We start from the raw sequence: 12,776 nt of genomic DNA, 5'->3' as shown, positions 1-12,776 counted from the left end.
CCACTCATGTCTGTTCAGGTCTCCTGTAACATCTGTCCCTCCCAGTTGCTTCCCTGGCCTCTTCTATCAGTGTATCATTTTCTCCACAAGCATCTCTGAAAGGTACCTTGGAAGGTGGTTTCTCTCTCTCTCTGTGAAGGCAGTTTAGTCTCACTGGTGTGCTGGCACATCTCAGACAACTAAAGCAGGCTTGGAGCACCAAGCTAGTTGGGTCCAAAGTGTTAGCTGAGAGAAGTTCATTGTCAAGAACCTTGGGTTACTAATGTACATGTGGTTCCCTTCACCTATTTTTTAATCGCTCCCACTACCAAAGGACTAGTGTTTATAAACACAGATTTGTGAATGGAATATGCATTTGGAATCCTGAATTAAAGAAAATTGGAGAGTTGATTTTGTAAGAGCCGCGCCTTATTGATCTTATCTTTGTTGTTCCCAAGAAAAAAAAATGGTCTGTTTCCTAAGGAAAGGCTCTGGTATTAGCATATTGAGAGCCCCTAAACAAAAGCTTCTGGTATTAACATACCAAGAGCCTCCTAAGCTCCAGAATGACTTGTTAAGAGGCAGAAAGGAAAGCAATTTTATGTCTCCCAAGTTAAAAAACAGATCGGCTTGTCTTTCATCAGCTATTAAAAGGTGATTTGGGCAAAGGAAGAAACAGAAACCATTGAAATAAAATACGCTAATTACCTAGATACTTACTGGTTTACCCAAATGCCTCACCTTATTTCAGAAAGGATTTCAGGTGGTTTTGGGAGTAGCTAAAATGTACAGGGATAACATTTGGGCTCTCAACTTCCTGGTAACATGAAATTTCCCAATCATGTGAAAATAGGAAACCTTGTTGGCTTCACAGTTCACAGTATCCATTAAATAAAATGATTGCTCAGGAGATTTATAATTGTTTCTGGTCCTAATCAGAATATCCAAGAGTTCATAAATAGAACAATAGGTGGTATGACAGACATCTCAACAGTATTCTTACGAAAGACACAAAAGAGGTACCCCAGGGCTATTTCTTATACTAATTCTCCATATATGTTGATGGCATCATATGTGGTCCGACCCAAACAATTCTGCAGGGGTTAGAATGTCGCATGCCCTGAGCCCCACCCCATGCAGATCTGGGAGTGTGAATGAACTCCATGGCCTCCAAGCAATCCTTCCCAAAGACTGTTTTTCTCTCAACTGTCTCCTGATGAACGGTGTGCCTAAGAGCTCAAAATTGTGTTTTATTGCAATTGTGGCTCTTCTAAATGCCCAATTAAGACCAGACCCATATGCCTTAAATGACTGGGTTGTACAGTATAGAATTAATGTCCTTTTCTGGAAAGGCAGAGGCTTTCCAAGGACCAGTGCCTGAATAGAAAGTTGTCCCTCCCGCTCTTGCAGTGAGCCTTATCCACTGCCAGGGCCAAGTGGTAAACTTCCCTTTGGGTAAACAAGGTGTGCATTGCTATCTCAGGTTAGAGAGTGTGCTGAGGGGAGCCATGAAGAAAGGGTGTTCTTGCACACTAGATCCACAGGAAGGCCGTCCTCTAGTTGCGGGCTAATAGCTACTCTTGGCCAGTTTTGTTTTCTAGCTCTGACTGGGCTTCTAGTGCTTATGTTGTTGTACCTTTACTTATTATGGAGCAGCCCCAGCTCTGCTGCTCACCACAGGCAGCTTTTGTAGCTCAGAGACAGTGCCAAGGCTGGTTTTGAAGGAACGAGAGCCTCAGACTACCCTCTTAAAGAAGACATCAGCTCCTCAACTCAACGCCATACAGAGGACACTTTTGTACTAAGTCCCTCTTCTTCCACACTTACGCACTCCACCAATCCTTCACAGCACTAGCACTGATACACAGGCCCATGCCTACAATGACCCAGACCTGCCATTTTAGGTTATCTTGGCCCAACTCCATGGACAAAGGGATTCTGGAAGAAGATGTTGGTTCGAAGGTCAATTCTTCCCCAACATTGATGCCTTTTACTAAGCTTGGGGGCAGCTGTAGCTTAGTCTGAAGCTTGCTACTCGAAGGCCCTACTGATTTTCTTGGTCCTTTCTCTCACCACTTCTCTATTTCATGGGGATAAAATGGCCTAAGTAGTATGTTTCAATCCATGTATGCAATAGCTCCAGCTATTTAAAATGTGCCAGAGTGGCTAACCAAAGAAAGCAACATGTGAAACCTATTTTAAGCATAGAGATAATTCTGGAATATTCCACCAAAATATTCCCTCTAGCGAGGGAAATGAGATAGCAGGGAAAGGGGTGGTGGTAAAGAGAACTCCTTACCTCTCACTATGCAAAGCCCTTCTGTACAGTTAAATAATAATAATTCTACAGAGGTAGTTAAAAAATCATTTAAAAAATTAAGTCAGATAATGGAGCACACTTGGGGAGAGAGATAAAGCTTGTCTCTGTATCTTATGACCCTACTATTTTGCTTAACCTCTGTGACTTTATTTGTAAAATGGGGAAAATGTGCCTGTCTCATAAGCTCCTAATGAGAACAAATGAAATAACATGGTACAAATTGACTAATACGGTGCCTGACAAATAGTAGAGACCCAATCAGCATTAAAGCTACAGTTTCTTTTCCCTTCACTGTCTTTTTGTTTACATGGCTTGAGATGATTCAAAATAGAACTGTAGCACATATAAGATGAAACCTTGAGTTGTTTTTTTTTTTTAAGACTTTATTTATTTGACAGGTAGAGGTCACAAGTAGGCAGAGGCAGGCAGAGAGAGAGGGGGAAGCAGTCTCCTCGCCGAGCAGAGAGCCCAATGTGGGCTCGATCCCAGGACCCTGAGATCATGACCTGAGCCAAGGGCAGAGGCTCCACCCACTAAGCCACACAGGTGCCCTTAAACCTTGAATTTCTCCTCTGGTTTACAGTTTATTTTGAACTCTTTAATTTAAAACTAGGGGCACCTGGGTGGCTCAGTGTGTTAAGCCTCTGCCTTCTGCTCGGGTCATGATCCCAGGGTCCTAGGAGCCCAGCATTGGGCTCTCTGCTCTGCTGGGAGCCTACTTCCCCCCTCTGCCTACCTCTCTACCTACTTGTAATCTCTGTCAAATAAATAAATAAAATCTTAAAAAAAAAAATAAAACTAAACTAAACAGAACACTGCTCCCACCCTCCACCTGCATCTCCATTAACACCTCATTCCATGGCCCTATTTCAGTTTCAGGCATGGAATGGGACTCTTCTTCTTCTTTTTCTTTTTTTAAGATTTTATTTATTTATTTATTTGACAGAGAGAGAGAGAGAGAGAGAGAGAGACAGTGAGAGAGGGGACACAAGAGGCAGAGTAGTAGAGGAAGAAGCAGGCTTCCTGCTGTGCCGGGAGCCCAATGCAGGGCTTGATCCCAGGACTGATCCCAGGACCCCCAGGACTGGGACTTGATCCCAGGACCCTGGGATCATGACCTGAGCCGAAGGCAGACACTTAGCCACTGAGCCACGGAGGTGTCCCAGGAATTATTATTATTCAAATCATCGTGGTTATAGGGTCCTGTCAAAGAGGCAACATTAGATCCTTCAAAAAGAGAAGGTCTTGTCTTTATTAAGGGTAGACACACTTAGGTCTAAATACCTAATCAGACTCTGAAAAGTCCAATTTTTCATCTTCCAAAAGTTCTCTTCGATAACTATGATAAGATGAATCACGTGACCTTAAGACCAAGATATGAGGGGAAGGATCTGCTTTTCCTTCCTTATTTCTGCTCACCTCCTATCCTTCACTCTTCTGTCCCTTGCTTCCATTCTCTTATGTTAGGAAATTTTAAAGCTAATTTTTAGAAGTTAATGTTTCTGTCTGAACAGCAACATGATTAGTTCCTGTTCAAAATCATTAAGAGATGAGATACTTACCCATGAAAAATCCCATCATAATCCATGAACTACCTTGTCTGTGAGTTTACGTTCATCTGTAAAATAATGCTATCAGGTTCACAAGTAAGATCATAAAGGATATTAGAAGGAGTCATAATGTAACATCCTAGAGGACCTTCCAAAAAAATTTGCAAGCGATGTTTGAAAATAATGTTTGTCTGATTGTTTCCAACAAACTTGTCAGAATGTATCCACCCTAATGTCTGCCCTTGTACACGCTCACTTACCTTTGTAAAGAGCCAGATATCTCTCAGAGTCAAACTGATGGCTAAAACATGAGCCGTTTGAATTTGGGAGGTGGGGTGTCCACAGAGGAAGAAGGTAGTAATCCTGGTTTGCTTGCGTGATTTGTAAACCATCCACAGATGGTTCCACAGATACAGTCAACTTCTCCAGCTTTCCACTTTGGAGGATCACTCTGACTTGGGTGTTTGTGTGTTGGTGTGCATATTAACCCAAGTCCATCGCCCAGTGACCTTCCTTTATTATCCACTGATATAACTTAATTTAGAGGAAAATACTAGAGCATAAGACTGGTAGCCTTGGTTTTACTAACCTTTCCTGACTCCCGAGATACAAGAAAATTCTCCAGATAACAGCTTAGCCAAAAAAGAGCAGACATCCTTCCCAACGTTGTGTTGCCTGACAAGATATTTCTTCTTTATTAATTTGACAAACTTACAAACAGTTCTAAAGGCACTCCACTTGAAAAAGAAAGAGTATGCAAGCTTGATTTTGTTTGTTAATTTTTATATAGCCTTTAGTCTATAGAAATTTTATCACTTGAAGATTCACTGTGTCCTAATTTGAAATAATATGAAATAGCAAAAGAGGGAATAGCCCCAAGACACTTAGCATTGAGAATGTCAACTTCATTTCCAACCACAAACTAGAGATTTGTTTCCCACCCTGGAAGGTGATGCTTGTTCTCAGTATTACAGCTAACAGCCCAGAGCAGGCACAATTATTGACTCCTGTGCCCTGTTGCCTGATCTATAGCAATACATTCCCAGGGTGGCTGCGTAATTACACACAATGTGATCACTATCACAGCAGGCCCAGCTACATCTGGATACACAACATGATCGCTTACCCAGCGGGCACCGTTCAATACAGTTAGACGACATGATCACTACACAGCAGGCCCCTTTCAATATGGATTCCTAACATGGCCATGACTAACACACCAGGAAGTTGCACGCATCCAAACTGCACCCACCATCCCCAGAGAAACAACTCGACGGGAACATGTCACGTAATACCTAACTGCACGTACACACTCAGGTATAGACACCTCGCACAAGGTTGTTTAGCACAGCAATTTCTGCCATGTGGAAATCTGACCACAGACATGGTGGAAATAGATTTGGCCATGTGGACAACATGTGATAGGACTTTCAATAGGACTGCTAGGATGACGGGCAATGTTCGGGCTTCAGCCAGGTGTCAATAAGCAAAAGCCTAATGAACAAAAGATCTGTAATTTAGAAAAATGTCATGACAAATGGGCCCAAAGGAAAAGGCAAGGAGCACACTGTTTGATGTGGAGTGTGGATTTTGCCCACACCCCCACCACCAGTGCCTCTGGCGGAAGAGGACGCATTTGATATTATCCTGCTACTCATTAGAGTACATCCTTTTGAGGGAGGGTGCTGTGTCTCCGAGCTGCTTTGATATATGTGAGAATACACCAACTTCTTTGTGTAAAGTAACGTTATCAACAATTGTGTGGAACAAAAAAAGAAAAACCTTTAAGGCAAATAAATGGAATACTTCTTTTTTTGCCAGCTTTAAAGAAGCAAATGAATTTGCACATTTGAAATCAAAATAACAAAATTTGAAATCAAATTAACAAAAAGGAGAGTAATTATTTTATCAAAAACCCTATTTTATCAAAAACCCAAAAAAGGGTTTTTAAAGTGAAAGGGTTTTTAAATGATGCTATTCCCGAAGATTCCAGTTTGGCTGATCTGGAATTGTGGTCCAGAAATGTACGTTTAACAGCTAGGCCAGGAGATACTGCATCCAGAGTATTTGATGCAGTATTTGATGCTTCTCTTTCCTTCCTCATCTTTTCTCTAATTTTCATTTTCCTTTTCCTCTCCCATTCTCTTTCTTTCTTTCCTTGGCTCTATCCTCTTCCCTTAATTTTTTTTTTTTTCCTCTAGGTATGGGCAGGGTTGGAGAGGTTAGTTGGCGGGGGGGGGGGGGGGGTCATGAGGAAAAGAGAAGAATGTAAATCCTGCCAATTTCATAAGCCTCAAGCCATGTTCCAAAACAATATAAGATACTGCTGTGTTCCCTTTGCCCTTTAATTATAGTACAAAGATCATGCCACCAAATTTGCCACAGTCATGCTTCCTAGAGGAAGGTTATCAGGAGCCAAGAGAAGAGAGGCAGAGATCTTGGATTGAGCCTACAACTGTTCATGTCTGGTTCACCAACTAGAAGATGCTTCATTTAAAATACTTATGGCAAACAGGGATCGGAGCAACTATTGTCTGAGTTTCCCACCGATGGTCTCTGTAAATAATGAAGTTCTAGTCTCTGTGATCATCCCTTTCCTCTGCCCTCCGCCCTCATTCTCCACCTATTTATTGGTTGTCTTGTTTTGTTTACTTCTGGCAGGGACTATTTTATTGAATATGAGTGAAGCAATATAGACTAGAGAGCCCCAATTTAGGACACAGGAAGCTGGTACCCACATCTGGCCCTGGCATTAGCTATCCCGTGACCTTGGATAAGTCATGCACCCTCTCCAGTCTCATTGTCCTTGCTGTAAAGTGAGGAATTATCTGCGATGCTCATTTGGTTCTAAGATTATACAGAATAAAAAGGAGTAAGATTCCTTTTCTATGACCCTTCAAGATAAATGAGGCTAGGTGTAAATTATAACAATGCTTTTAGCATCCAGAAGACATGATTCTTTTGTCCTTAAAAAAAAAAAATCAAAACTAGGGGCACCTGGGTGGCTCAGTCGTTAAGTGTCTGCCTTCGTCTCAGGTCATGATCCTAGGATCCTGGGATTGAGACCCACATCAGGCTCCCTGCTTGGCAGGAAGCCTACTTTCTCCCTCTCCCACTCTCTCTGATTGTGTTCCTTCTCTCACTATATCTCTTTCTGTCAAATAAATAAATAAAATCTTCAAAAAAAAAAAAAAACCAACAAACTAACAGTATCTTATCCAGAGTCAAACTTAAATGGCTGCCAATTTTCCTACCGGTTTTATTAGAATATAAACAAAGGTGGTCAGAATGGTAAAATATAAATCTAAAAATAGGTTAATGTTTTTAATGAAACTACTGGTTTCTTAAATTTCCTTATTACTTAAGATATATATATATGTATATATATATATTTTAAAGATTTTATTTATTTATTTGACAGAGAGAGATCACAAGTAGGCAGAGAGGCAGACAGAGAGAGAGGGGGAAGCAGGCTCCCTGCCGAGCAGAGAGCCCGATGTGGGGCTTGATCCCAGGACCCTGGGATCATGACCTGAGCCGAAGGCAGAGGCTTTAACCCACTGAGCCACCCAGGCGCCCCTTAAGATATAGTTTTATTAAAATTATTTTTTTAAAGTAACTACTAGAAAGCTTTTTTAAAATTATTTGACTGGATTTAAATAGCGGTGTTATTATTACTGCAACCCATATTTAAATGCCCCCTGAAGAACATAAGGAAAAAATGGTTTTATTTTATAGAATTAAGACATATGGAGTTCTTAGGATAGAAACATCTTTCTTCTCAGACACAGGTATCATTCTTCTTTTTTTTTTTTAAGATTTTATTTATTTATTTGATAGAGAGAGATCACAAGTAGGCAGAGAGGCAGGCAGAGGTGCTGCGAAGCAGGCTCCCCACTGAGCAGAAAGCCTGATGCGGGGCTCGATCCCAGGACCCTAGGATCATGACCTGAGCTGAAGGCAGAGGCTTTAACCCACTGAGCCACCCAGGCGCCCCACAAGGTATCATTCTTTATGATATTATTCCCCAGAAGAAGAGACGGAGAGCTGCCAGGAGGGAGGAGAAAGAGGGAGGACTAACACTTATGGAACAATAACATTTACCAGGCACTATACTAGGCACTTTCAGTTCATTTTATACATACCTATTGAATCCTTTCCATGCCTAACCTAGGAGCTGAATATGGAATTGTGAGCAAGAAAGACATTGCCATTGTTAATTCCATAATAATCTTTAAAAGTCCATATTATTGGGGCACATGGCTGGCTCAATCAGTGCACCATGCGACTCTTGGTCTTGGGGTTGTGAGTTCAAGCCCCACATTGGGTGTGGAGATTACTTAAAAAGAAAATCTTTTTTTTTTTTTTAAGATTTTTTAAAAAAATTTATTCATTTGACAGAGAGAGAGAGAGATCACAAGTAGGCAGAGAGGCAGGCAGAGAGAGAGGGGGAAGCAGGCTCCCCTCTGAGCAGAGAACCTGATGTGGGGCTCGATCCCAGGACCCTGAGATCATGACCTGAGCCGAAAGCACAGGCTTAACCCACTGAGCCACCCAGGCCCCCAATAAAATCTTTTTAAAAAAGTAAATGACATCCATATTATTGATGCATGTTCTTTGCACTGTTCACCTTGCCTTTTATTCCAATTCACAATGCTTAATATGTTTCCTCCCATCCCTCGCAGGACACAAATATACCTTTCCTTTTCTATCCTATACCTAGTATTGGTGATGAATTAAGTGTTATTGAGTAGAGAGCAAGTCAGCATCTGTAAAGCACCATATTACCTCCTTTTACTCAATTAACTACATTAATAAGAATATTAACATCCAACTCTTACCATCTATCCAGACAGAGAAGTCAATCAGAAAAATTAACAACAGCCTGAAATTTCCTTGGGTTTCATAGAGTTCTGTGTTTTTTGTTTTGATTTTTAATTTTAATTGTAGTAAAATACACATAAAATTTATCATCTTAACCATTTTTAATTGTTCAGTATATTCACATTGCTGTGCAACCGGTCTCCAGAACTTTTTCTTTTTTTTTTTTTAAGGGTTTTTTTTTTTTTTTTTTTTTTTTTTGACAGAGAGAGAGACAGAGAGCACAAGCAGGCAGAGAGGCAGGCAGAGGCAGAGAGAGAAGCAGGCTCCCCACTGAGCAAGGAGCCCGATGCGGGGCTCGATCCCAGGACCCTGAGATCATGACCTGAGCCGAAGGCAGCGGCTTAACCCACTGAGCCACCCAGGCGCCCCCAGAACTTTTTCATCTTATAAAACTGAAACCCTATACCAGCCAAGCAACTCCCACTTCTCCCTCCCTGCTGGCCTCTGGCAACCACATTCTACTTTCTGTTTCTAAGAATTTGACTACTCTAGGTACCTCATATAAATGGAATCATACAGTATTGTCTTCTTGTGACTGGCTTATTTCACTTAGCAGGACGTTCTCAAGGTTCATCCATGCCATAGTGTGTGTCAGAATTTCCTCTTCTTAAGGCTCATCCCCCATTGTATATATGTACCACACTTGTACATTCATTCATATGGCAATAAACACTTGGGTTACTTCCACTTCTTGGCTACCATGAATAATGTTACTGTGAACATGGTGTACAAATATTTCTTTGAGATCCTGATTTTAATTCTTTTGAGTACAGACCCAGAAGTAGAATTGCTAGATCACATGGTAAGTTTATATTTACTTTTTAGATGAACCTCCATTCTGTTTTTCACAGCAGGTGCAACATTTTACATTCCTACCGCTAATGTACAAAGGTTTCAATTTCACCATATCTTCATTAACACTTTTTACTTTCTAGCTTTTTTTTTAAAGTAGTAGCCATCCTGATGAGGGTGAGATGATATCTCATTGTGGTTTTGATTTGCATTTCCCTGATGATAAGGGATGTTAAGCATCTTTCATATGCTTGTTGTCCGCTTGCATATCTTCTTTGGAGAAATGTCTATTCAAGTTCTGTGCTGGTTTTTTAAGTGAATTATTTGATTAAAACTAAGTAACCTGATTGCATAGCTTTTTGAAGTTTATATAGCATTCTCGCAATTTGCTGTGTTTTTAATTTACAATAACTCCGTGGGGTTGGCGTGTAAATATTGTGCCATGTACAACAATAAAAACTGAGAATGAGAGAAACAGTACTTCAACCAAATAGCCATTAAAAAGCAGGCCCAAGAGTTCTTGGGTTAAGTTCTATATTGTTTTTGCAGGAGCATTATAAAACACATACTGTCTGCACCAACAGAAAAAACAAAATGAATTTAGAAACCATCTATTAAAAAACATAGAGAATATAATCAAGCTGTGAGTTGGGGACAAATTTTGTGGAGTCAATCCCAATTTCCATGCACATTGTCTTTTTCCAGGTATAAGAGCTGGGAAGCCACTGTCAGTGGGAATCTTTCTTTTCTAAGCTACAATAGAGATGTCTCCTGGTGGCCTTCCACCTGTGTGCTGAGGAAGGTGGAACTAGAAAGCAGTGGGAAAGAATCCTGGGAAATTCAGTGGCTGACTTTTCCTATCATGGACTAGGATCATTGTTCTTAGAGATAAGTTGAAAGTCCAAGACTCTCAGGGGCACGGGGGTGGCTCAGTCAGTTAAGTGGCTGACTCTTGATCTTAGTTTTAAGTCTTGATCTCAGGGTGGAGAGTACAAGGCTGCACACTGGCCCAGGGCCTATTTAAAAAAGTCTAAGACTCACAAACATTACATTGGTTTACCATATATCTTGACCTAAGTTTAGTGCTCTCTGCCTGATTGACTTTGTGTAAGTGATTGGATGATCCCTCCTTAAAAATTAAACAGACGGTACACCGACTGGGAATCTTTGAACTTTTCTAGAGTGTGTTTCTGCTCTCAGTTCTTGAATAAAGAGGAGATATGGGAGAGGGAGCAAAGTCTCGGAAACAGTTTCTTTTCCAAAGACCACATCCTTAGGACATTCACCTTTCTCATTTCACTTATTTGTTCAAATATTCAGTAATGCTGGCTATGCTTTCTACTTTTTTACTTACTTACTTACTACTAAGTAAGACTTTCTACTAAGTAGAAAAGCTATGATGATTAAAGATGAGACAGTATCTTCTCCAGGTGTCTACTGCCTGGTGGAGGAGACAAGACTTGTACACAGTTAACTATGGTGCAACATAGAAAGTGATAGGTATCTTAGAGAAGCGCACACAAAAAATGCTATGGGAAGAGCAACCATGGAGAGATAACTTCTGGCTGATTGGCCTGGCTCTATGTCAAGAAAGCTTTAGGGGGAAATATTATCTGAGCTTCGAAAAATATGTGACCAGGTGAAAATGGGGCAAGAAGTACATTCTTGGCAGAAAGAACTGTGTGAGCAAACAAATGAAGGAGGAAAAGATAGGATGCATTCCAGGATCAGGAACTGGAAGAGTGAAGCGTGTTGAGTGGAAAGATCTAGGAAATATCAGCACGTCTTCCAGTCTTGGTCCTGCCTATGGAAGGCTGTTTGGTTACAGTCCTCAGTTACCCTCACCCTTAGTTTTTGTTGTTGCAGTTGGCAGACCTGCCAACCCGACTAGGTCAATGTGAATGTAAAATATAGCAAAATGTGTGAAAATGATATATAAAGCATAAAAGGTATACAAGTGTACGGAGTTCTTTTTTTTTTTTTTTTAAGATTTTATGTATTTATTTGACAGACAGAGATCACAAGTAGGCAGAGAGGCAGGCATAGGGAGTGGGGAAGCAGGCTCCCTGCCGAGCAGAGAGCCTGATGCAGGGCTCGATCCCAGGACCCAGAGATCATGACCTGAGCCAAAGGCAGAGGCTTAACCCACTGAGCCACCCGGGCACCCCAAGTGTATGAAGTTCTTACTGGTAGGTTGGGCCCAAAGAAGGAAGGCTTAGGAGATTGCACAAGCCCCATGCATCACACCCAGAGGTTCAAGATTTTCAATTATGCATTTATCAGTGTGTTTGTTTGCTTATTATTTTCCTATTAAGCTATAAGATCTACAAAAACAGAAACTGGGTCTTTTTCGCTCACTGTTGTACTTTGCACAGTACCTGATGCTGGTACGCCATAAACAAATGCTTTGTAAAAAATAGAGAATGGGATGCAGAGATTGAGGATGAAATTTCCGTGCTCAATAACAAAATTCAAAAAAATTCAGAGGAAATATAGGTGTGAAACATTGACAAAAGCGTCTAAGAAACAACGCAATTCTAGTGGATGAAAACCTTTAAATAATATTCTTTCCAAATGATTGAAAGACTGTGGAGAGTAGCTCTGAAATGATGTGGCTGGAAAGTCTCTGCTGAGACACTCTGGGGGATTGAAGGGATGGGCATGGACAAGCATGGAGTTATGTGCAAAAATGGTGCCATGGAGCTAATGCCCAAAAGGAGCCGAGGTTCATGCAATGGACCGCAGGAAGGACTTCACAGTCCCATGTTCAGATGGTAGGACTCCACCTGCATGAAAAGCAACAGAAACAGCCCTTGAAGGGAACCCAGGACAGGGAGAAACTGGGGGAGAATGTGTGGAATCATCACTCCCCGGTTCTGGTACATTCTGTATTCATGGCTAAATCCAAAACAAAATAAACCTTTTTTCCCTTTTCTTTAATGAATGAATAACAGACCATTCTCCTTCATGAAGATGTAAACAAGGTAAGAACTAAACTATATCCTCTTCTCTATCTGCTGTCAGCACCTTTTCTAAATGAGGGGTCTTAAACTCTTCTCATCTTTTTCTTGCTCTAAACTTATCCCTTTGATTTGTTTGTTGTTTGTTTAGTAGAGGGGTGTTAGAGGCAGGGACTTGACGGGAAGAGGATGGACTTGATAAAGGAACTGTTTACAGGATGTATTGGGAAATCAAAGGATAGTGCCATGTCTGGATCTAACAGTGAGTCACTCTTGTCACCTTTAGACCTG

Source organism: Martes martes (assembly GCF_963455335.1).
Source record: "Martes martes genome assembly, chromosome: 3".
Taxonomy (NCBI): domain Eukaryota; kingdom Metazoa; phylum Chordata; class Mammalia; order Carnivora; family Mustelidae; genus Martes; species Martes martes.
The sequence above is the reverse complement of the archived record's forward strand: the minus strand, read 5'-3'. Positions refer to the sequence as shown.